The 22,024-nt window shown below is 44.3% G+C and overlaps 1 long non-coding RNA gene across 6 annotated transcripts in view; it reads right to left on the reverse strand.

The window, feature by feature from the left end:
- The window catches only part of LOC135309223 (uncharacterized), a 35,330-nt gene extending 21,532 nt beyond the window's left edge, over positions 1-13,798 (reverse strand). The window contains exons 1-4 of one of the 6 annotated variants that reach the window (XR_010369507.1): positions 13,406-13,544; positions 13,103-13,229; positions 10,547-10,649; positions 5,266-5,618 (exon numbers count right to left, since the gene is read on the reverse strand). This is a non-coding gene — a long non-coding RNA (uncharacterized LOC135309223). Of the gene's footprint in view, positions 1-5,265; positions 5,619-7,953; positions 8,858-10,546; positions 10,650-10,685; positions 11,004-11,551; positions 11,743-13,102; positions 13,230-13,405 lie in introns of those variants that run through there. The other 5 variants (XR_010369509.1, XR_010369512.1, XR_010369511.1 and 2 more) reach the window with 5 other exon arrangements.
- Between the last annotated feature and the right edge of the window lie 8,226 nt (positions 13,799-22,024).

Below are 22,024 nucleotides of genomic sequence, written 5' to 3' on the forward strand. Positions count from 1 at the left end.
TTCCAATTTTATTTTTACCCTCATTGGGGCCCCTTGTTAATTTACAGCTAGTGAAATAATAAACAAAGCTGATCTCATTTGCATCTGACACTACAAAAATGGTAATTTTTAAGAGGTTACCCAGAATCAGTGCAAAGCTTTGATTTCTGTCATTAGCATATTTAAGTCTAGCCTAAGCAATGTTTCTTCCCTGAAACACACATTTTGTTAAAAGCTCTTCAGTGCCCATAACCATTCTGCTGCTCTCAAAATATGATGCCCTAGCAGGCCAGAGCCAACCTGTGCACATGAAATAAGTTTAGTTTAATGTTGTATTAAAAGGGTTTGGTCTCTGGAGCAGCCACTCTGCTCAATAACATGTAATCATATGGCTTCTATTTAGTTTCCTTTTAACTTGCCCCATACAAGCAATGAATCCAGTTTAATTAAACGTTCTTTTAAACAGCAAAAAATGACACTGCTTTGCATTTTAAAAAATCTACACACCACGGGGCACCCTCAAGACACAAAATCCTAATAAAGAGGATGTGAGACCCACAGCTAATAGCAGAGAGCCAGTTTGACATTTGCAGGGTAATTTAGTGAACCAAGTGCTTCCTTGCAGGCTTCATGTGGCTGCAGTGCCATTTAATGGAGGATGAAGAGCCATGTTTATAACAACGCTAATAAACAGCTAATCTGAAAATTAGACTAGCATGTGGCAGAGGGCTGTTGTGCATGTGTGATAAATGCTGCTCAGTGCTGGCTGGAGCTGGAATCCTGCTGCAGCATTCAGCAGCAGCCTGGGGTGGCCGGGCAAGGCTCGGCCTCCTGCACCCCCCGAGTCCCCAGGCTGCACACAAGGTGTGCAAAAATGCACATTAACCCTAAGGGGTGGTAATAAGGCCAGGAAAGGGGCACTGCAGATGCTCCTTGCAGAGCTTAAAATAGCTCTGAAGCCCTGACATTCAGGGGAGTGGCTCTGAGCTCAACAAGTGCTCAGTTCTCATCCCTACAAGGGACAAGGAGAGGCATGAAGCTTCTGAGACCAAGCTGGATGCTGAGCATGAGCCACCTGGGCTAGTGCAAGGTGTCCCTGCCCATGGCAGGGGCTTGGAATGAGATGATCTTGAAAGTTCCTTCCAACCCAAACCATTCTATGACTGACCAAGCATCCCCTCTCTGCTTTATTTTTCTCTGGTAGTGTAAATCTGGTCTAAGCCTGGCCAATAAGTAATTTAAATCCTCTTTTATTGAGGGCATCATAAGGTAGAAGAGGTAAATGAGGTAGAAAGGAGTGGCAAATTCTTATTTTTCTCCTTTAGAAGAATCAGGATCTTTAATAAAGTAAGTATTAGGGCAATGAAGAAATAAACACTGAAAGCATCATTACTAAAATGAAAATGCTTGCTAATATATGCAGTGCACCTGGAAATGCCCATTCAAGTAATTACAAAAGGGAAAAACACCGGGGAAACAGGCAAGCATGAAGACAATAGCCATTAGAAACAATATTAAATTAAGCACGCCTTTTGAGATCTACAAATTCACTGATTAAATTGTGCATTACAAACCCTGCCTTGACTTCACTCAGCTGGAGTCCTGGGGCAAACCTGCAACACATGAAAACAGCCTCTTCTTTTGCACTGAGATTAAGTCAGGGTTGTTCCTAACTCTGCTTAGTCCTTAGTTTTTTAAAGACAAAAAAATAAAAACTTTCTTTTTTTCCCTTTTCCCCCCTAATCCCCCAGATTCCAGCTAGCAGAAGGCATCACACTCCCCCAGTCTGAGCAAAACAAGGGCAGAAAAAGGGCACTTCATGCCATGCAGCATGAAGCTTGGCAAATGGCATAAAGCCCATCAGAATCAGCAGGAACCTTCTCATTGACTGACAACCCCTGAGTGTGGCCACCCGTGAGTGTTTGGGTGAGTTTGGCTTCATCCAGGACAGGGAATTCCACATTTCCCCACGGAGCCCATTCCCACTCATCTGTAGGGCAGAGTGGCTTCTCACAGTTTTGGCAAAGGTCCTTCTCACAGCGGGGCAGACCAAGGGAATTAACCCTCTGTGATTCCAGCCCCTCAGATATTCCTGCACCCAGGACAGCTCAGGGGGCAGCAAATGGGAGCTGTGGTTCTCCCACAACCACAGGGATGTTTGAGTGTCTGTGCAAAGAAAGGATGGAATTGAGACCAAAATGCGACCTTCCTGGTGACAAAACGGTATCCCCTTACAGAGACATGAGAAATGAGTGAGGACAAGTTTATTAATACGTTTATTGGAGTGCAGGGTTGTTTATCACCATTTTCCTATTGCTGATGAGATTTCCAGGGCTAATGGAAACTCTCCCACTTTCTCCCGTTCCCTGAGAGATCTCCTAAAATTGATTGTGGAAGCCAGCAACCACTTCCAATTGATTTTGTGTCATTAAACATTAAAAACTGTGTGCAGCTTTCATAGAGTTCTTTCTGCTGGAGAGTGGGCTATTGTCTAACAGCAATCCCAGTTTGCTGCTAAAACAATGGATTGTGTGGGAGGGGAGTAAAATTATATAGAAAACTCTTTTAAGGTGATACTTTCTTGTAACAACACACGCAACCTGTGCTCCTTCCTCTTCCAAAACTTCACAGATAGGCAGTTGTTTAATTTTTCCAGCTTTTGGCTTTATTTAGTGGGAGGAGAAGAGCTAAATATAGATAATTTCTGCTTCTATCCACCCAACTCCTCCTTGCTTTTCCCTAGACAATGAGGAACATCTATTTTGTTTGTTTTCAGGGAATCTCCTACCACACTTTGTCGCCTGTTTCCCCTCAAAAATTTCCAGCAAGCCAGAAGGAAATAGAACCTTTGAGAAGCCTTTGGTCCCAGGACAGCAGAATTTGAGGGCTCCTCCCCTGTTCCTCAGGTCAGTCCCTCCATGCAGAGGGTGCAGACAGAAATTCCCATTGTGGCTGCTGATGGCAGGGGGAAGCAGCCAGCTCCTGTGCAGGATGTGGGGCTCATACCTGGTGCTGATCACAGTGAGGCATCTCCACAGACACATTTTGGGAATCTGTGTATGCAAACGAGGCCTTTCCAAAACCCAGTCTGTGAGAAGTGAATTCAGGATGCCTCCATCCCTGTCACACCTAAATAAGAGAACTCTGGCCTGAAGCTGAGAGAAGACAGGAGAAAACTGGAATCCCACAGTCCTTTTCCCTCCACAAGCCCATTGAGAGCCCTGTACACATCTCCCACACCTTTTCTGCTCATATTTCCATTAGCTGTACCCAAACCCCACAGCTCTGATGGGCTGCTGAGGGGACAATGGGGAGATGACAAACAGCAGGAGCAGCCACCTGGAATGCTGCTGAGGGGACAGTGGGGAGGTGACAAACAGCAGGAGCAGCCACCTGGAATGCTGCTTTGCTCAGATGTCCTGGTCACAAATGGAGAGGCACTCTGACTGAGGGACAAAGCCTCTGTTCCTGCAGGGAGCACATTCAGGAGGACAGCTTTTGTGCAGCGTTTCTGGCTTGGTAATTAAGGCTGGGATAACCCATAAAGTGACAGCTAACATATTAAACACCTTCTGTGTCTTAGGAAGCACAAACTAGGTGTCACAAATGGAGCCTCATATGGCCCAGCTGCCTCAGGCCATATGGTCACCCTGCTCCTCACTGCCACGTTCGTGGCACAGCAGGGTGACAGTCGGGGTGCTGGCCTGGGCCAGGAGTGGTGGCACGTGTGAGGGTGACAACGATGGTGGTCATACAGAGCCCTGCTCCACGTGCTTTCTCTGCTAGGGTTTGTGGACTTGGTTCAGCTACTCAATTTGTGGTATGTAGAGCAGCCAACATAATTCCATGTGAAATAAAGAGCTGAGAGCAGATGCAAATAGAGCTAATAATACAGTCATTAGGAAGGGAGCCAAGGCACAAATTGCAGAATTGAGTGTGAAAGGAGAAGTCAGGGGAGGGAAAGGACTGTACATACCCTGTGCTGCTCAGGGGACACAAATATGTCCCCAAACAGCAGCTGTCTGTAGCAAAGGGACAGCAAGAGGCTGTGTGGCCAGCCCTGCTGTCTTGGCACAGGACAGCATCCCAGCAGGATGGTGCTCAAGTGCAGCTTGGTCATGGCCCTGCCTTTTGGGCAAGAGCCCATCAAGGTACAGAGCAGGCAGGGCAGGGACAAGTCACACCACACATTTGTGTCACCTGGGGAGATGGGACAAGCACCCTGCCCTTACAGAAGTGCAAGACACACCTGTGAGGGGTCATTTTCTGCAGCAACATGGGTCATGACTGAGCCAGTTTTCAAAATAGCCAGGTTTCAAAAATAGTTTCCAAAATAACCAGGTTTGAAAATAGCAAAATGACAGCCCAGGAGAGTCAAGGTGGTGATGAAAAATAATCCCCAGTCCTTGGATGGGCATGGATAACTGCAGTGTGGGGTGTGGGACTGGTTTGTCCTGTCTTGTGGAGGTGGCAGTCCCACACGTGGCGCTTAGCCCTGGTGTGCTTTGTAAGGCAGGCACAACAACACAAGTGGTTAACAGCAGCAGAGCAGTCAGGGATGTTTTGCAGCCATCTGCTTGATAGCCAGTGTTTCTGATCCATCTAAGGTCAGCAGTGCATTTTGGTTTGCCCTCAGGTGAAAGCTGATGATAATGCAGCCTCTCCACTCGCCCTCCACGGCACCTATTTAAAGCTGCTCAAAGAGCCTGTGCAACTGCATGTCCTTAAGCAGAAAACTTCAAGTGCCTTTTTGTGCCAAGTGCTCTTCAGATTAGACCAATCTTCAACTTGAAATGGGAGGAAAGTCCTTCCAAAGAGTAACAGGAGGGCGATTAAATATACACTTCATAGATTCATAGAATGGTTTGGGTTCAAAGGGACCATAAAGATAATTCAGTTCCAGCACCTCTGCCATGGGCAGGGACACCTTCCACTGTCCCAGGCTGCAAAAATCCCTGTCCAGCCTGGCCTTGGACACTTCCAGGGATGGGACATCCACAGCTTCTCTGGGCACCCTGTGCCAGGGAAGAATTTCTTCACAATATCTAATTTAACCCTGCACACTGTCAGTTTAAAGCCATCGCCCCTTGTCCTGTCGCTCCATGTCCTTGCCCAAAGTCCCTCTCCCTCTCTTGGAGCACTGATAAATACTGGAGAGGGCTCTGAAGTCTCCCTGGAGCTGTTTCTCCAGGCTAAACAACCCCAAGTCTCTCAGTGTGTCCCCAGAGCAGAGGGGCTCTGGTTCCCAGAGCACCTCCCAGGCTCTTCCCCATCTTTGTTCCAACAGATCCAGGTCCTTTTGGTGTTGGGAGCCCCAGGGCTGGATGCAGAGCCCCAGATGGGGTCTCAAGAGAGCACAGGAGAGGGGCAGAATCTCCTTGCCCCGTTGGCTTCCTGGGAAGTGCACATTGCTGAGTCACATTGAGCTTCTCATCAGCCAATATTGGTTTATAACATCTTTCTGCCCAAGATGATCAAGCCAATTCTCCTTTAGATGAGCATTTCTGCTGTAATAAAAATGCTGTGGAGCAAGCAATGCAAGTCCACACTTCCACAATTCCAGTATTGACTGGAATGATTTCTCTCCACTCTTCTTGCCATCAGCTTTCTCTGGTGGCTCCCATCCAGTCTGTTGCATTCTTAAAATGAGGAAAAAAAAAATCCCAATTTCTTAATCACATGTAGTGGAATGGTAGTGATTTCCCTCAATATCTCTCTTTGCCTCTGGGGAAATATAGTCCAGGCCAATTTCTGGCATCTCTCCTTCCTAATCCCCTATGTATGCCAAGGCAGAGGGTTTATTTAGTGGTGTGGAAATGTCCATGACTTCAATAATTTTTGCCTGCTCTGTTGTCTCATTGCTGGAGGAAAAGTGTTAATGGATTTTTGGTTTTCTGTTTTCCTTTTTTTTTAAATAACACTATGTACCTAAAAAATGAAAGTCTTTGGTAGAAAGTTTTAGTTTACAAGTAACACCTAAAATTGCAGTAACAGAATGGAATATGAGACATATTCACACTCATTTGATTTTCCTTGTTCCCTTGAAGGATTTCAATGTACATAATTAATTTTTCTCTTTAGTTGGGGGACTCGTGGCCTCTGCCAGAAGTTTCTTATCTTCTCAAAATTTTAGGCTAGAGAAATAACTTTCTCTCCATAATACAGATGGGGGACCAAGATGCAAAGACTTGAACCAGATTTCTAAAATAATTATCTCTAAACATGACAGCAAAAACTAAATGGCAGCTCAGGAGCTCACACTGTGTGAAACCAAGAGGAGTTAGTAAGTATTTTTACATCTTTCAGCACCTGAATGTCTCCAGACTCTGCCCCTCAGAGTGTGACTGGCTCGCCCATGAAGGCTGTGCAAGCTGAACCTGCACTCCCAGCTCTGGCCTGAAGTGAGGACTGAGTCCACACCCAGTGATGATGCAGACACAGCTAAACATGCAGGGAAGCACAGAACAGTGCTGAGGGTAATTAAACAGATGTTGTGAGGATGCTCTCTGTGTCACTGTGTTTGCCCAGGCAGGCATGGTCCATCTTTACCAGGGGGCAAAAATGGCTCTTCTAAATAAGCGTTCCAGATGAGCTGAATCAGATTGAAAGGTTTCCCTCTTTCCTCTTCATCCCTTTTACAATGCAAAGCAGAAGATACCTATGCCAAAGCATTTCATTTCTTCCAGTTTTATTGCCAGCCTTCAGGCTGCCTCATTCTGGACCTGCTGCAATCCAATCTGCTCTTGCTAATACTTCAAATATAATATTTATAACGGCCCAGGTTGAACCAAAGGCTACTTGCACTGACAGATGTCACAAGCTATAGCTCTCCTTTCCATTTTATTGTTTGGTAGCTTCTGGCAAAGAGGGAGAGGATCTGGTAATGAAATGTTCCTTCTCTGCTTCAAACTCACAGGAACATTTTGCTGTGCTGCCTATTATTCACAGGGGAGTAATCAAGGGGTAGCTGGTTGGTTATCAATGTGTTATGCAAGGGAAGTTTACATGATGGCAGAGGAAAAGATATATTTCTGATTTAATTATCAAGCTGCAAGCCCATATGAAGTTTTGTACTTTGGGGATGTGGGCAAACTTGCAATGTTATGGACAGAAGGACCCTATTCTGTAACAGGGGAGTAAAACCATTTCTCTGTAACTAAAGATAATGAGTTCTGCAGGACTATAAAGAGGCATGGAGCTGTTTTGCAGATAAAGCATCTCTGTGGTACTTTGCTACAGCAGAGCAATGGGGAAAATTCTGCAGGGAACAATCTTCTCCTGGCAGATGGCTGGACCAGGAGACCTACTCAATATTTTCCATGTCTAGTTTTCATGATTTATACAACATCATCCCTTGGAAAAGCAATTCTGAGAGGACATTATGATTCCATGATAATTCACTGTACTTGAGAGAAAAGAAAAAGCCTATATAAATATGTGCATCCCCTATGGTTGGAGCTAACAGACTTCAAGTTCTGTTCCAGTTTTTTAACTTTCTTGGCTGGAGCCACATGGTTTGTTAGCTGGCTGATTAAGCAAATTTCCATGGGAATCACAGTGATTTTGGGGGGAGAGTTCAGAGCATGGTCAGAGGGGAAGAAGAGGGGAGAGAAGACAGTCAGGCCCTTCCCTCAGTCTCTGGGAAGTTCCAGAACGAGGACTCAGTACCTCCTGCCCTAGACTTGTGCCATAGCCACTGGAGCACTTGTGAGCTCTCTCTGGGGAAGAAGGATGTGTTTTCACATAGAGAATCAGAAAGGTGGTGGAACAGCAAAAAATTCTGTTGGAAGGAAAATAGCTTTCCTCCAAGCTCTATTCAAGTGCCTCATGGGGAACAGTCCTTCTGGTTTTCATTAGAAAGAGAAACATGAGTCAAGGGAGAAAGTAAGATCCAAAGGGAGCAAAAGGCTTCAGGGCAAATTTTTTCACCCAGTACAACTCAGCTGGCACTGGGAGAGTTTTGCATGGCTCTGTTATGAGCTGTCACTCCACATTGCAGAGCAATGGGACACAGCTGCTGTCCAAGAGCAGCATTTTCCAGAAGTGAAGATGGAAAGTGCCACGTTCATTAGGACTTCAAAGAACAGAAATAAAAATATTTCAGATCAAGGAAATGTTGTCATGCCAAACTGGGATGATACAAAAATGTATAGACCAAAGAGCCTATGATTGCAAATGGCTGGAGACAGATGATTTTGAAATCAGCAATTAGCTTTAAATCAAACTAGCAAGTCACTTAAAACCAGACTAAGCAGAGGACAATTAAGTCAGTAAATACACAAACACAACTTTGCTTATGTTTACAGCTGCACTCTGTCCCCCACCCTTGATCTGTCTGTCTTAGCACAGTGTGGAAAGAAGGCTCAGAGCTTTCCAAGGGCCACACACAAGCAGAGTGCAGAAATCTGACTATTTGTTGGGTTTAGTCCCTCTTGATGTGCATCCCTGGCTACAGCATAACATCCACTGACAACTCCTACTTCATACTTTTGTTCTTTCCTGCAAAGGAGCTGTGCTCCTCTAAATGCACAGTTTTTTATAAGGCAAACCACCCTGAAAGTTGGATGCCCTTGTCTTGTGCAGATTTAATCTTAAATCCACCAAAAAGATTTTAAAGGTATTCTGAATGCAAAGCAAATAGCAATTACCCTGACAGCTTCCCTATTTCAGCAATGGACTGCAGCTGTATTTGCTCTTGGGCAGGGAATGGTTTTCACTTTAGCCATGGTGAGAGGAGGACACAAATCCCAGAATTTCGTTGCCTGGAGGAATCCCCACAGCACACACATTTGGGCGTGAATGGAGTCCTCTGCTGGAAAGGAGCCTGAACTTATTCTTGCTGCTCTTGGACACAGCTGGCCAGGACAATTTACATTGCCTGGAAACCAGGAAAAAGAGCTTATGTCCAACTGGTTTTGCTCAACTATTATTTTCTAAAAAGCCCCAGCCTCAGCAGTCCTCAAGAGGTCTCTCCCACTCCTTCAATTTTTTAATACATGTAAAACCAAACAGAAGAAAAACAGAGCAGAAGGTTCACTCAGTTAAGCTCTAGATTGACTTCATCCAACTTAATGCTTTTTAATCACTCTTTGAACAAAAGATTTAGTCCTCATAATCCTCCTTTTGCTCAATTTGCTGCTCCTTACTTTATGAAATCTACTATTTGTTTGGTTCCTCTGATTTCCACCCCCTATAAGAGTCTGTGTGAGAAAAAAAAGGGGCTAATATCACAGGGAAAATTACTTTCAGGAATAAAATAGACTATAAATTATAGTGCCAGCTTTTCTTTTGTGGCCCTTCATTGGAAAGGTGCATGCAAAAGGTCATGGAGCCCTTTCCACAGGGTAAGCTCCTGAGCTGCTCACCAAAACTTCCCATCACCCTCCAGGAGCATGGCTGCAATTAGACCTGCCAAATTCCAATCTAATGCAACTCTTTCTTGGGATGACTGAGATTTAATTTGAGATTTAGATACATTTGCAAAGAAACTCCTGTTGTAAGCTCTGCTTCTTGGCAGCGCCCAGCAGCGTGGCCGCCCCTCTCCCAAACATTTGAACCTGGTTTTGCCTACATATATTCTGACTGGGCTGTGGTGGAAATTGCCAGACCCAGCCAGAGTGGTGGGCTGGGCTGGGCTGTCCCAATTTTGGTGCCTCTCAAAAGCCCTGAGACTCCCTGCAGGAGCCCCTGGTGCTGGGGGTGTCTGGCTTTCACCAGCTCCTCCCCTGCAGCAAATAACTGTGCCCTGACAAATAAGTCAGTCTTTCCTTTCCAAACATTTATCTCTGATTCATTGGGCCTTCAGGTCTGCTTAGGAGAAAGTAATTCAACCTCAGGATTTCAGCTGTGAAGAAATACACTTATGTGGGCAGGAGGAGAGGCAGACCCACAAATCACTGTCTCCCATCACCCAAATCCTGTTTTACCCTGGATTTCAGCTGCTGTGTTTTGAACAAAATCCTCAAGAACCGTTTGCAAAGCCCAGAGCTATCTGTGCTCACACCTTTCCTAATTTTCACAATATCTATCCCAGGCTACAGACTTTCTTATGTGAGAACATTTGCAAAATAAAAAATTAAATGCATGTTATCCTTCTTAGACTCTGTAAAGCTAAAAATATATCTCATCTTCCATTAGTTCCTCATTTAAAATAAATCAAATAAATACCACTTTTTAGATACCATAAACTATTATATGCTTGAAAACATTTATTCTCCAAGCTGATCACAAATAAGTGCAAATTAGTCTAAAGTACTGAATTTTATCATTCAATGAGACAATTTCAGTGAAAGTCCTTAAGAAAACTTATTGCTGTGTTTCCTACCATCCCATAAGGTTGGACAGATGTGATCAAATACACCTAACACATAAGATATCTTCAAAATTCTCCTGCCATCATTTTCTCTTTATGAGAAATGAAGAATATGCCCTTAAACCAGGTGAAGGAGAATGGACCATACTCCTAGACTTGAACTGTATCTGGATTGTTTTGGAAAACTGGAACATGATTTCCTCAGAATAACAGACAGAGCCCCAGGCACTTTATATGTTCAAAAATTAAACTTACAACTGGCATACATCTGGCAGTGATCCTGTACACGAAATCCGTTTGGTTGGCCAGATGGCCTGAGACTTGCAGCTTTTTAATCTCACACACAAAGCACTTTAGGCTGGAAAAAAACCAATAAATATAACATAATACAGCATTATGACCAAAAGCCCCTTTTATTGGTTTTCCAGCTATAGGTACGGAAAATTATGGGCAAAGTAAGTAGTATTTTCACACTTTAACTTCCTATATTGTGCTGTATCCTGGGACTGCACTCTTTTCTCTCCAATTTCCTATATCTAACTGATCCTCAGTGAAGGGTGAGTGATTCCTTAGGTACAAGTTTGGATGCTGGAGGCAGAGGATGGCTTGATCTTCCACAACTCTTCTTTGATGAGCAAGAGCAGAACTGCAGGATCCTAATATCTCTTTCACTTGTGCACTCTTTAGGACAAAAATCCTGCACTCTTCTGCACTAAAAAGAGAGACAGCTTTAAAAAGTGCATTTTTCTACGGTCAGTGTCTTCAAGCAGCCAGGGGCCAGGTAAAACAAACACTCAATTTCCTTTCCTCTGAATGTACATTTCTTTTTCTCAAATACCTTTCTGTCTGTTATTGGTGAAAATCTTTTCTCTCATTGACTTCTGCAGGAGTTGCAGCCCTTCCCCTGTATTCGACTGATCAGTTCCTGTGCCTTTACCTGCTTTTTAAGCCACACTCTATTAAAATCAGTGTAGAACTCCCACTGAATTCATGGCTCTGTGAACAGCCATCCACTAAGGCACTGTGACATGACCACAGCCTTTCACCTGACCCACCCCACCACTAAATGAGTGGCACCAGGAGGGGAGCACCTTGCTGTGAGTTTGTGTTCAGTGCTTTGGTGTTCTCTGCAGCACAACAGAAATGTTTGCACAGCTGTGTGAACGAAGCAGAAGCTCAGCCTCCCATGTCCCACCCGTTCTTGCACTAAAGCTGCACGCTACCCTCACACTTCCCTTCCCAGAGCTATCCCTTTCTCACCCTCTCTTTGGGAAGGGTAATGGACCGCCTTTGGCTCAGACTTCTGTTATTCACCATGCAACTAATTCACTCGGAATAGCAGGGTTTAGGACACACAGATTACTTCACTCACTGGCTCGTTTCATCTTTCCAGTGATGCCTTCCTTGCTGGCAGCTTCAAAGGCATCTTAGTGGATAAACTGCCTGACCTACTAAAAGAAGTACAAAGAGAATCCCCTTCTCAATTAATTCTTGCGCTCCAAATTCATACTCAGATTTGTTTCTGAGCAGCTTTCATTTCTGTTAATCAGCTACGACAGTTTTAGCTCCCTTGAGTTGTTGCCTGGCTGCAGAGCTCCTCCTGTACTGTGATTTTCCCAATTGTTTTGGGAAACTCTGCTGCTGCTGAAATGGCACAGGCCTGGACCTCAGCTGAACTGAATCAACACCTCCACCACAGGAAATTATTTCAAATTCATTAAAGTTAAAGGAAGCAGATTTATGTCACCTGAGGCTTCTGTCCCTAAATGTTACAGAGATAGCACATATGTACGTATTGCCTAAAGACCTGGTCCAAATGCTGCTTCACACTCTTCAATTCCACAGACACAACTAGCTGAGGGAAGATTGCTCTACACACCAAAGATCCTGTGGCAAATTTGTGCTTCAAGGTAAGTAGGTGAATATAACAAGAGATGTTCTCAGCAGACATGGAAAAGAAGCACTGACACTGCTGTCCTACAGACAAGAAAGTGGAAAGGTTCATCCAAGGCTGTGAGGGGCTGGGAGAAGAGGTCAGTGACCTTCCCCTGCAGCTCTGAGCACTGGGCTGGGCTGGAGCTCTCAATGGATGAAAGGAAGATGTGTGCTCAGAGTCAGGATCTGAGGATTTGTAACAAAAACAAAGATGGGGAAGAAAGGACAAAACTCTAGTAGTTTAGCCACTATCTGGGGTGGTTACCTACAGCATCCAAGGCTTGCAGACAAAGATTTGAGGTGAGAAGCAAAGCCATTACACAAAGTCTTCCCCTCATCCCCAGCTCCCCCATTTGTCACTTGCTGAAATCTCTTCAGCTGGACAGACAGACACAGAGCACAGCTGGGAGCAGAGGGCTGTAATTCAGACACCTCACTGCTAATTTATGAACCCAACTCCAGCCAAGCAAGTTTGTCAGTTCTGGCCCCTGCCTTTAATGCTATTAGTATTCTGGAGGGTCTATTGACGATTTCATGCCAAATCAATTTTGGCACATTAAAGTGATTTGTCAGAAATCCAGCAAAAGAGCTTTCTTAATAATTCAGCTCTCAGATTCTGCAATGCTGGTGGGAAGGCACTATGTGCCTGCATAGGTGCCCTCAATTAGCTCTAAAAATTTTAGAAAGATTTTACTGGACTTTAAAGCATTTTAATTCATTTTTTTAAACCCATGCTTTTAATTTTAACACTGAGTTGTAGTTTGCTTCAAGGCAATTTTAAAAGAAAAGAAATAAATATTTTTCTAATGAAAAGTATTTACACTTGCAAAAATTAATATTAGATTGTGAAAATGTACACTGGCAAAGTAGACTTACAGTGTTTGATGTTAGGCAACACAGCTGTCTTTCTGCCAGAACACCAATGGTTCACAAATAATCAAATTTTTCTGTGTCCTTTGTGGGGCGTGTATCAGCTCCTTCCAAAATATTCAAACTTTTCACCCTGTGTGTGGATTCATACAAATGTGACAACCCATCAGTTTTAGGTTTGTAAATTATACATGTCTGAGAGGAAGGATCACATTAACTGACTTTATGGGGAAGGTTATTTACACCACACTTAAAGCTATGAAAAGAAGAAGCTATGAAAAGAAGAATGAAATGCAAAGTTCCTCTTACCTTTGTGCTTGGGGAGAGGCAGGTTCAGAGGTTTGGTAAATGCTGACAGCTGGGAATGCTAAAGAATGTGGAAGTTTAGCTGCTCTCTGGGTTGGATATGCATTAGCAGCTCCTGGTTTGGGTTGGGTTTTATTTTTTTTTTTTTGGTTGAATTATATCAGTTACCAAAGAAACAGCCAAGGGTGCTAAATAGTTTGAAATGGGAAACAACCATCACCTGACCTGCCAGCTCATTTAATGAGTGCTGGAGTGAATGTGCTGCAGCACAGAGACAGAACTGTCTGGGACCCATCCAAGAAGCAGTTCTACCCAAATTCATGACAGCTAACCATAAAGGAAAAGGAAAATAAATGCCTTCCCGTTATGGGATTTACCATCTCTCCCTCTTTATGGGGCTTGGATAGGGCCCCAGCACCAGCTGAGGGCTTTGGGTCCAGCTGTCCAAGAGGTCTGGCTCTGGCATCCAGGCAGAGGTGACACTGTCTGGCACTGCCACCTTGCTGGGCACTGCTCCTGCAGAACTCCCAGAACCCCTGGAGTGCTCCACACTCTGCTCCAGCAGTGCTGCCAGCCAGGGGGGCACCTCCTCCCCGAGGAATCTGCCCGCTGAAAACTGCTTTTGGGGTGACTAAAAATAAGAGTAGGGAACATAAAAATTACATCCCACAGTCTGTAATGTGTGGGAGTCTGGTAATGGAGCTGAACACAATTGTGTGTTATAGAAATAGATGTCACATATGGGAAAAATCTGACTTTCCACCAAGCAGGATGGTCAAGGAGACCTTCACATGGGGACTAAAGACAATGTCCCAAAAACAAAGAGCTTATTTTGCTCTAGGTAAATGTACTGCTATGCATGGGTGGCTTTTCCAGTTCTGGCACATTGCTTCAATCTTTTCTTTCCCACCATGTGAACAAATGTTTGCTTGCTTCAAGTTCAAAACAAGCTTTCCAAAGCAAAATCCATCCAGATGGTCACCAGACTAAGGGGGGAGCCTCAGATTGCTCTAAACAAGTTTTTAAACCAAATAAATTGTTTTCTACAGTGTTCCTCGCTGATGATGCCTTTTCTGCTGTTGCTCATGACACTGATAGAATAAGCTGCTTTTGTTGATTAAAGCTCCACAATCCCATAGGCAGCCTAAATCCTATCAAAAGGTTCATCTTCTCAGATGTTCTTTTAAAGTTGTTTAACTATGGTTTCTGAATTCTCCCTACTATTTCAATCCTCATAGCTAAGCCCTTCATGCTGTCTTTATGTAGCTCCTAGGAATGGCATGAGCACTGCCTGCAGTGCACATTTAGTTCAAAATATCATCTGTGCTATTTTGTACATGTGTCCCACACAAAACTGCACTCCTCATGTACTGCATGGTAGTGGCAGAGTCAGATTTAGCTGTGATTAGCCCAAAGCAGGGGGGTCTTCCTCACATCCCAGCCCTCCACATCCCAGCCTGTTGTGCACAATCCCTTTTCCTAGTCAGGGAACTTCACAGCCAGTTCCAGAGTGCTGCAGAGCACCGTGTGGGCTGGGGGATGCTGGAGGAGCTTTGGGACTGCTCAGTGCCACAGGGATGCTGTGGTGCAGCTGAGGAGGGATCTGGTCACCATAAGGCAACCAAAGAACTTGAAATACCCAGATTCAATCCCCGCTCCATTGCTGTGTGTGACCTTGGGAAGCACAAAAATCTCTGCCTGGGTGAAATGGGGAAAATGTGTTTCCTCCCCTCCTGCAGTCAGCAGGCTCCATTCCTGAAAGCTGCTCAGAGCCTGTGAACACAGTGTAGGTACAATGGGTTGATAGTCTTTCCATTAACTTTGGATGAGACCTTATAGGCATTGTGCATTTCTCTCAGTGCTCAAAGTAAGCAATTATCCTTATTTCCATCTGTTCCTTCTGCCTGTGTCCTTTAAAAGCTATGGCAAAGGCTGACGAGGTCGAAAGTGCCTCAGAAATAAGCAAAGTGAAACAAAATCCCTCATCAAAGTATGTCTGCAAAATATATATCTATACACAACATCAAGTCTGAAATTTTTGCAAAATATTTTTGTGAACCATCATGAAGATTGTCTTCGAGGCTTGGGTGAGTGACACCTCCTCATCAGCCTGTTCAGGGCAATGGCACAGCTGGAGTTTAAATAAGTAATTTTTGAGTATTGTCATGTTTTAGCTACAAACCACTTTCATTTTACAATCTTTGTAAAACTGGCTCAGAAATGGACAGTGTAATTGACTTACTCGACAAGAAAAACACAAAAAACTTACTACAGCTAGAGAAATCCAGTTCAACAACAAGATCACCTCTGCCCAGTAAAGTCATGCTCACTCACAGCAACTGCATTTTTTACCAGGTGTTAAGAGACCTATAAAATCACCTGAAACAAGACAGCTAATTATTGGCTTTGTATAAACCCAGCTGCAGGAAAAATGGGAGCAGCCTTGCTGTGAGAAGGGGAAAGGCAGGGTGGTGATGTGGTACCAGCACAACCTCTGAAGAGAGAAAAGAGACTTGTGACATCCTCAAAATTGTGGTCCTAAACCTCTCATGTACATGGCCTCTCTCTTGGACTCTGTTTAAGTGCCAAATATCCTCCTAAAACTTCTCCATAAATCTAAATTTTCAGCTCCTGGGGAAAGTGCAGGCTCTTACCTGTGTTGGAGATTCTCTATTACTCTGCCTGCATGAAAGGTTGGGAAATGATGTTGCAGCCTCCTTTAAACACTGCTCTGTTGGTAACAGCATATCCAGAGACTTGGAAATATGATGAATAGTTAGGAATAAATTCAGTTTCATTGCATTTGAGCCTTGATAGCATGTTTGATTTTTTTTATAATGCATTCTCAGCAAGCTTTAGCATCTTTCAAGTATCAGAAAAAAAACCTGACCAGAGGCAAGTGCTCTGGGAAAGCAGCACTTGCCTCGCCTCTTCTGCAGCAGGTTCAAAGGATGTGGTGAAAGAAAGAGCAACAACTCCTTGGCCATTCTCACGGGTCCTTCAGGGGAGCAGAGATCTGTGTTTCCAGCTCTACAGAGTAGAAAATCAGTGTTGATGTAAAGTCAGGCAAGAGCAAGGGTCAGGAAAGCTTTGAAAAAATCTTGCTGGACACTTTTAAAACTGAACAAAGTAGGTGAGAGCAGGGGGAATGGTTCATTTCACTTTCAGGATGATTTTCATGTGAATTCAGTGGGATTATGAGATGGTCCTTCCTCTTCCCAAGTGGGATTGTGTGAGGGATAAAGGTCAGACACTGCACACTTCCAAAGGACCCCATTCTGGCATGCTTTGGCTTTCAAAACATTTTTAGAGTTGCTCAGATCCTGCTCACAAAAGGACAGCATCACTGACTTCCTTGGTAAGCATCAAAAGAGGAATAAACAGAAATTGACACCTGACACTGAGGTTGCTCCTAAATTCATATTGCTTCGTTTATTCCATCAGTGAGCACAAGACACCTCAGTGCCTATGGAAGCCTGGATTTCTGCCAAAAGCTCTTGGGGGCAACTTCTCCTTCTGTTAAGGAGGCTCAGCTTTAGTTATCCAAACAAATCAGTTGGCAACAAAGGTGTTAAATTCCTCTATTCACTACTAGCAAACATGGGTAGGAGCGAAATGTCCATTTGAAAATGTATTTCCAACTGTGTGTGGATAGGCCTTGGTGTCTGGAAGTGTTATCAAGGTTAATTAGAAAAATTATCTCATCAGAACAGAAAAGAATCAGGTGAGTGGAATCTCTCTGCCTGAGACACGCTAATCTTTCCCTGCTCGGTTTTAAGTGCTGCTGTGATCCATCAAAGTCACTTGGCTGTGCAGTCCCTCGAGGACATCAAAAGTTTAGCCCAGTGTGGCAATTCCTGCATTGCACCCTCAGTATTAATGACCAGGGGTATTGCCACTGCTTTCTGCAACAAAACACAATCAAAAAAAAATTTAAAAAGCAAAGCTGATGTATCCATGCCATTAAATGCTATTGCCCTCTGAAAAAATACTCACAAGTTGTTTCTCTCAGTGGTTTGGGAACACTTTCCCTCAGTTAAAAAGAAATCATGGCTTTTCTCTGTCTCCATTGTCACTTGATTGTTCTTATTCAATATTTGCTTACATGGTCTTTAAATTATTTTGTTTTCTTCTAATAAAATATGATGCCTAGCCAGGCAGGACAATGAATAGGAAGTGCATCCCTGCAAGAGTGTCTTTCAAAAGAAAAGTTAATGATATGACTGAGTCTGTACTTGCTCAGGTTCCACCCCACTACATTCTTCCTTTTTTCAAGTGGGCAGTCACCACCACTCATACCTTGCTGGTTGTTCAGGCCATTGATTTTGAAATGTTCATTGTCTCCTTCAGTAAGGTTTTTATGGATCAAAAAGTCCCACACAGCATGATTCAGTGCTCACCTGTCATGCAAATTGGGTACTAGTTGGAAAAGATTGTAAGAGAAGCCAGGTATTTCTGTTGTCAGCTATAATGACATTTCTCACACACTCCTTTGGGAGGATTGTTTTATGTCTCTAGGTCCCTGCCTTCTCTCTCATCATTCATAAGGAGTCATTCCTTTGACTTCAGTTTCAGGAATGCAAGATTTAGCCCACGATGTCTCCTCCAAGATAAATAAAACTGCTCACTCTTTTGTTTTCTCTTTGTTGACAGTCACCCACACATAGGATGCAGTCCTTTGCCTGATGCCTCTGCTCGGGCACTGATCTTCACAGAGTGTGGAGGACAGAGCTTCAAAGCACCGGCCTGGGATCGAGAAGGGACAAAATTGTCCCAAAATTGTCAGCACCAAGATCTTTTTACATTTCTCCACACAGCGTCACCATAAATAAAATGGAAAATCACCGCCGCAGCTCCCTTGCTTTCTCCCTTTATCAGTCCTTGTCCTCTCTGCCGTGGCAACACAAAACAAACAAGAGAGAAAACAAATTAAATTACTCTCTGGTGCATGAAAAAAAAAATATAAAAAAAGCCATTTAGTCCAGAATTCCCACTGGAACTGTCACGCTGCAACAGGGAGAAAAATCTCGTAATACACTGCTGCGATGTGCGGGAGCATCAAGGGCTTGTTGATCTCCCAGCCAAGCACCGTGCACAGGAAGGCACCAATCCCTCTGCAAAGGATGCAGGGAGCCATGGGACTGAGCTGCAAACTCTCCTGGCCTTTAGGAAGTTCCCACAGCCACCAACCCATTAATCACAGCTGTCCTCACAGCATCGCCCCTACAGTTCCAAAGTCAGAGCAGCATTTCCAGCACAGCTCAGACTGCCCCAGACACTCTGCAGCAGCAGATCAGAAAGTTTCCAATCTCCAGTTTACCTGGAGTGTAACACAGGTTGACTCCTGAAATGCATTTTTTAAACTTGGTTTTGATGCCAGTAGAACTCACAATTGGAGACTCTCTTCTCTGTTGTGAAGTGTTTGTTTTGTTCCGTGCGGGTTTGCAGTGTCCCTGGTGAGCAGTTAACAAGATGTCAATTAATCATGCAAATGGGAAGAAATAGGTATACAGATGATTGCTCTACCTGGAGCTAAGATTTGGTGCTTCATATAGTTACTTTTCTCTTATTTGGTTTGTTTTTGCTAATAATTTTCATGACTTTCTACTTTTGCTGCTGATGATCAATCCCTCCACTGTGTCATTGCTTAACTGGTCCTGAAAAGACACATTTCTGGCAAATCTTATTTCACATTGAATGCAAAACAATATGCCTGTGTAAGGGGTGCCATTCCTTCAGAAAATGTGCACCTCCTGCATGGACACTGCCCAGGTTGTGTCTGCAAATCCAGCTTTTCTCCAAAACATGGTGATTCCTGGGAATATACAAAGTAACTTTGCAGTTCAAAAAGGACAGACATCATTTTATTAACAAGCTGGCCAACAGATATGAGGTATTTGCAGTCCTTAAGCCCCAGCCAGAGCCTTCATTAGTCATGGAATTAGTTTGGAAACATGTTTAAGTTTTCAGGGCAAAATTCTCAACTTCACAAGGTGCAGGAGGGTGATGTTGCTTGGCAGAAAGTGTGGCTGAGCTCAGGAAAGCTCACACACAGAGCAGTGCTAGGGCTTCAGCTCAGGCCATGGCCAGAAAAACCACAAGCCATATCAGGCCTGTTAAACCCAAGTGTTTTCTTCATCATCAGGCAATGAGGCTCAGGGCTTCCATGCTAAACTATCCTGGAGGATTCATCAAGGACAACCAAATTATTTCCCTTGCATGACTGCTTAGAAGGTTGAATTTGGGTAATTGCATAGATTTAGAGGCCTGGGGAGCAGACAGGGGAGTTAGTGCTGGTAAAGTTCCACTCAGGACACTTCCTTGGCTGCCAGGCTGCCCAACCAGTCTGGCCCATGCAGGTGTGGGTGTTTCAGGGGGCTTTGGCTGCCCAGCCAGTCTGGACCATGCAGGTGTGGGTGTTTCAGGGGGCTTTGGCTGCCCAGCCAGTCTGGACCATGCAGGTGTGGGTGTTTCAGGGTGCCTTGGCTGCCCAGCTGTGCTGCACCATGCAGGTGTGGGTGTTTCAGGGTGCTTTGGCTGCCCAGCTGTGCTGCACCATGCAGGTGTGGGTGTTTCAGGGGGCTTTGGCTGCCCAGCTGTGCTGGACATGAGGGGACCAGATTGATGCAGCATGAGCCTGGGGAGAGAACACAGGGGTCAGGGGGACAGCAGGGTCCTGGTGGAGCTGCCACAGGAGATCCCTCCTGGCCCTGCACCACCCAGGGAAGGTGAATCTCCTCCACCACGGACAGAAATCCCAGGCTGAAGGTGAGCAGGTCCCTAGAGGCACTGAGCAGGGCTTGGGGACAGCTCTGGTGGCCACAGAGCTCCTGCATGGCTGCTCCTTGCAAAGCTACGTCCTGTGCCACTGTGCTGGGGCACTCTGCAGTCCTCACATCTTTTCCTCTTCCATCCATTGGGAGTTTCCCCTCGTTAATTTGATTTTGCTGTTTGATGTTTTCCCAAGCATATGCACTGACTTTTCCTTCTTATTTTCCTTTTCCTTTTTTTTTTTTTTTGCCTGGCAAAACATATCTAGTGATTATTTGAAAGGCAGCAAAGGCATCTGGGGATTTCCTCTTGCGTTGTTTTGATTTAGGCTTGAAATTGCTTAATTGCTGTTTCCTATACTTCTCATTTTCAGTTCCCTAATGACTGTATCAATTTGTTGCCTGTTATTCCCAATGACAGGGCAGTGTTTTTTGTGAGTGTTTCCACAAGCCATTTTAAAAACTCTTTCCTATGAGCTGCAGGAGGATCCAGCTTTTTGTCCTGGTTTGCCCCCTTGTTCCTGGGGCCAGGAGGAATTCCCACATAAGGCAACAGGGGTTGCAGGTGAGGTTACATTTGGTTAAAATTTCTGAATGCCACTAAGCATGCTCAAAGATTTCCTGAGTTTTCCTATCACATATTGCCTTTAATTTAATACTGATGGGATTAAATCAATTTTTTGTGAGGAATTACAACAGTTATAAAGTTATAAAAATCTTGAGTTAAAAAATACACAGCGAAACAAGGACAACAGATGCAGAAAGGCAGGAAAGCAAAATCAGTAAAAACCTGATATAAACCTGATCACAGAACCTCACGGGAGCTGCTGACACTAATGGTCACTGATATTTCTTAACCAGGATTTGATATGTGCAGTGTGTGACAAGAATGGCTTCAACCAGGACGTGAAGCTTCCTCCAGGGCTCTGAGCTCTTGTTGATTTTCAACCAGGCTGAGAGGGTTGGGGCTGCTCAGCCTGGAAGTGTCCAAGGCCAGACTGGATGGGGCTTGGAGCAACCTGGTGTAGTGGAAGGGGTCCCTGCCCATGGCAGGGGGTGGAGCAAGATGAGTTTTGAGGTCCTTTCCAACCCAAACTTTTCTGTGATTTGTGATCCTAACATTCTGCTTTTATTAAGTACCTCATTGACTAAATTTATAGTTTTGCTTAATTCCATTTAACCTCACTTTCAACAATCATCAGCATGGTTCCAATTTTCAGGATTTAATGTCTGGATCCACCAGGCAAAGCCCCATTGAGCTGGACCCACAGGGCTCTGAGTTCCTCCACATCAGGTGCCTAATTTCAAAGGTGTCATCCCATATTGGCAATTCTGTTAGCCTGCAGGTTGTCTGGAAAGGTCAGATCTCAGTTCCATGACTCAGACCTGAGACCACTGCTCATGGTATATTTTATTTTCCAGCACAGCTCTCACTGGAGCACCTGAATAACTTTCAGGTTGCACTATCATTTAATATAAATTCACATACAGAGAAAGTTTAAAACTTAAAGAACTGCCAGACAGAAACACAGCTGGACAAATGCCAATTTTTGTCCAATTTTATTCAAAGCATTTAAAGCTTACTTGGTTGCTTTGATGTAGTGCATTGGGTCAAAATACCCACCAAGCACTTTTTTTTGTGTGTTTGAGGCATGTATTTAGAATTAGCTTAGACAAGGTGCATTACCCTTGAATTATCTGTGTGAGCTAAAGCAAAGCAGATGCAGAAAGAATGTGATTATCTTGGTAATGTTTGTGAAACAGATGCAAGTGCTAGCAGTGGAATAAAGCACCCTGCTCTGTTACTAATGTTGTTGCCACCAGGTTAATAATCCACTGCACATCCACCACC

Source organism: Passer domesticus, chromosome 10, assembly GCF_036417665.1.
Source record: "Passer domesticus isolate bPasDom1 chromosome 10, bPasDom1.hap1, whole genome shotgun sequence".
NCBI lineage: Eukaryota > Metazoa > Chordata > Aves > Passeriformes > Passeridae > Passer > Passer domesticus.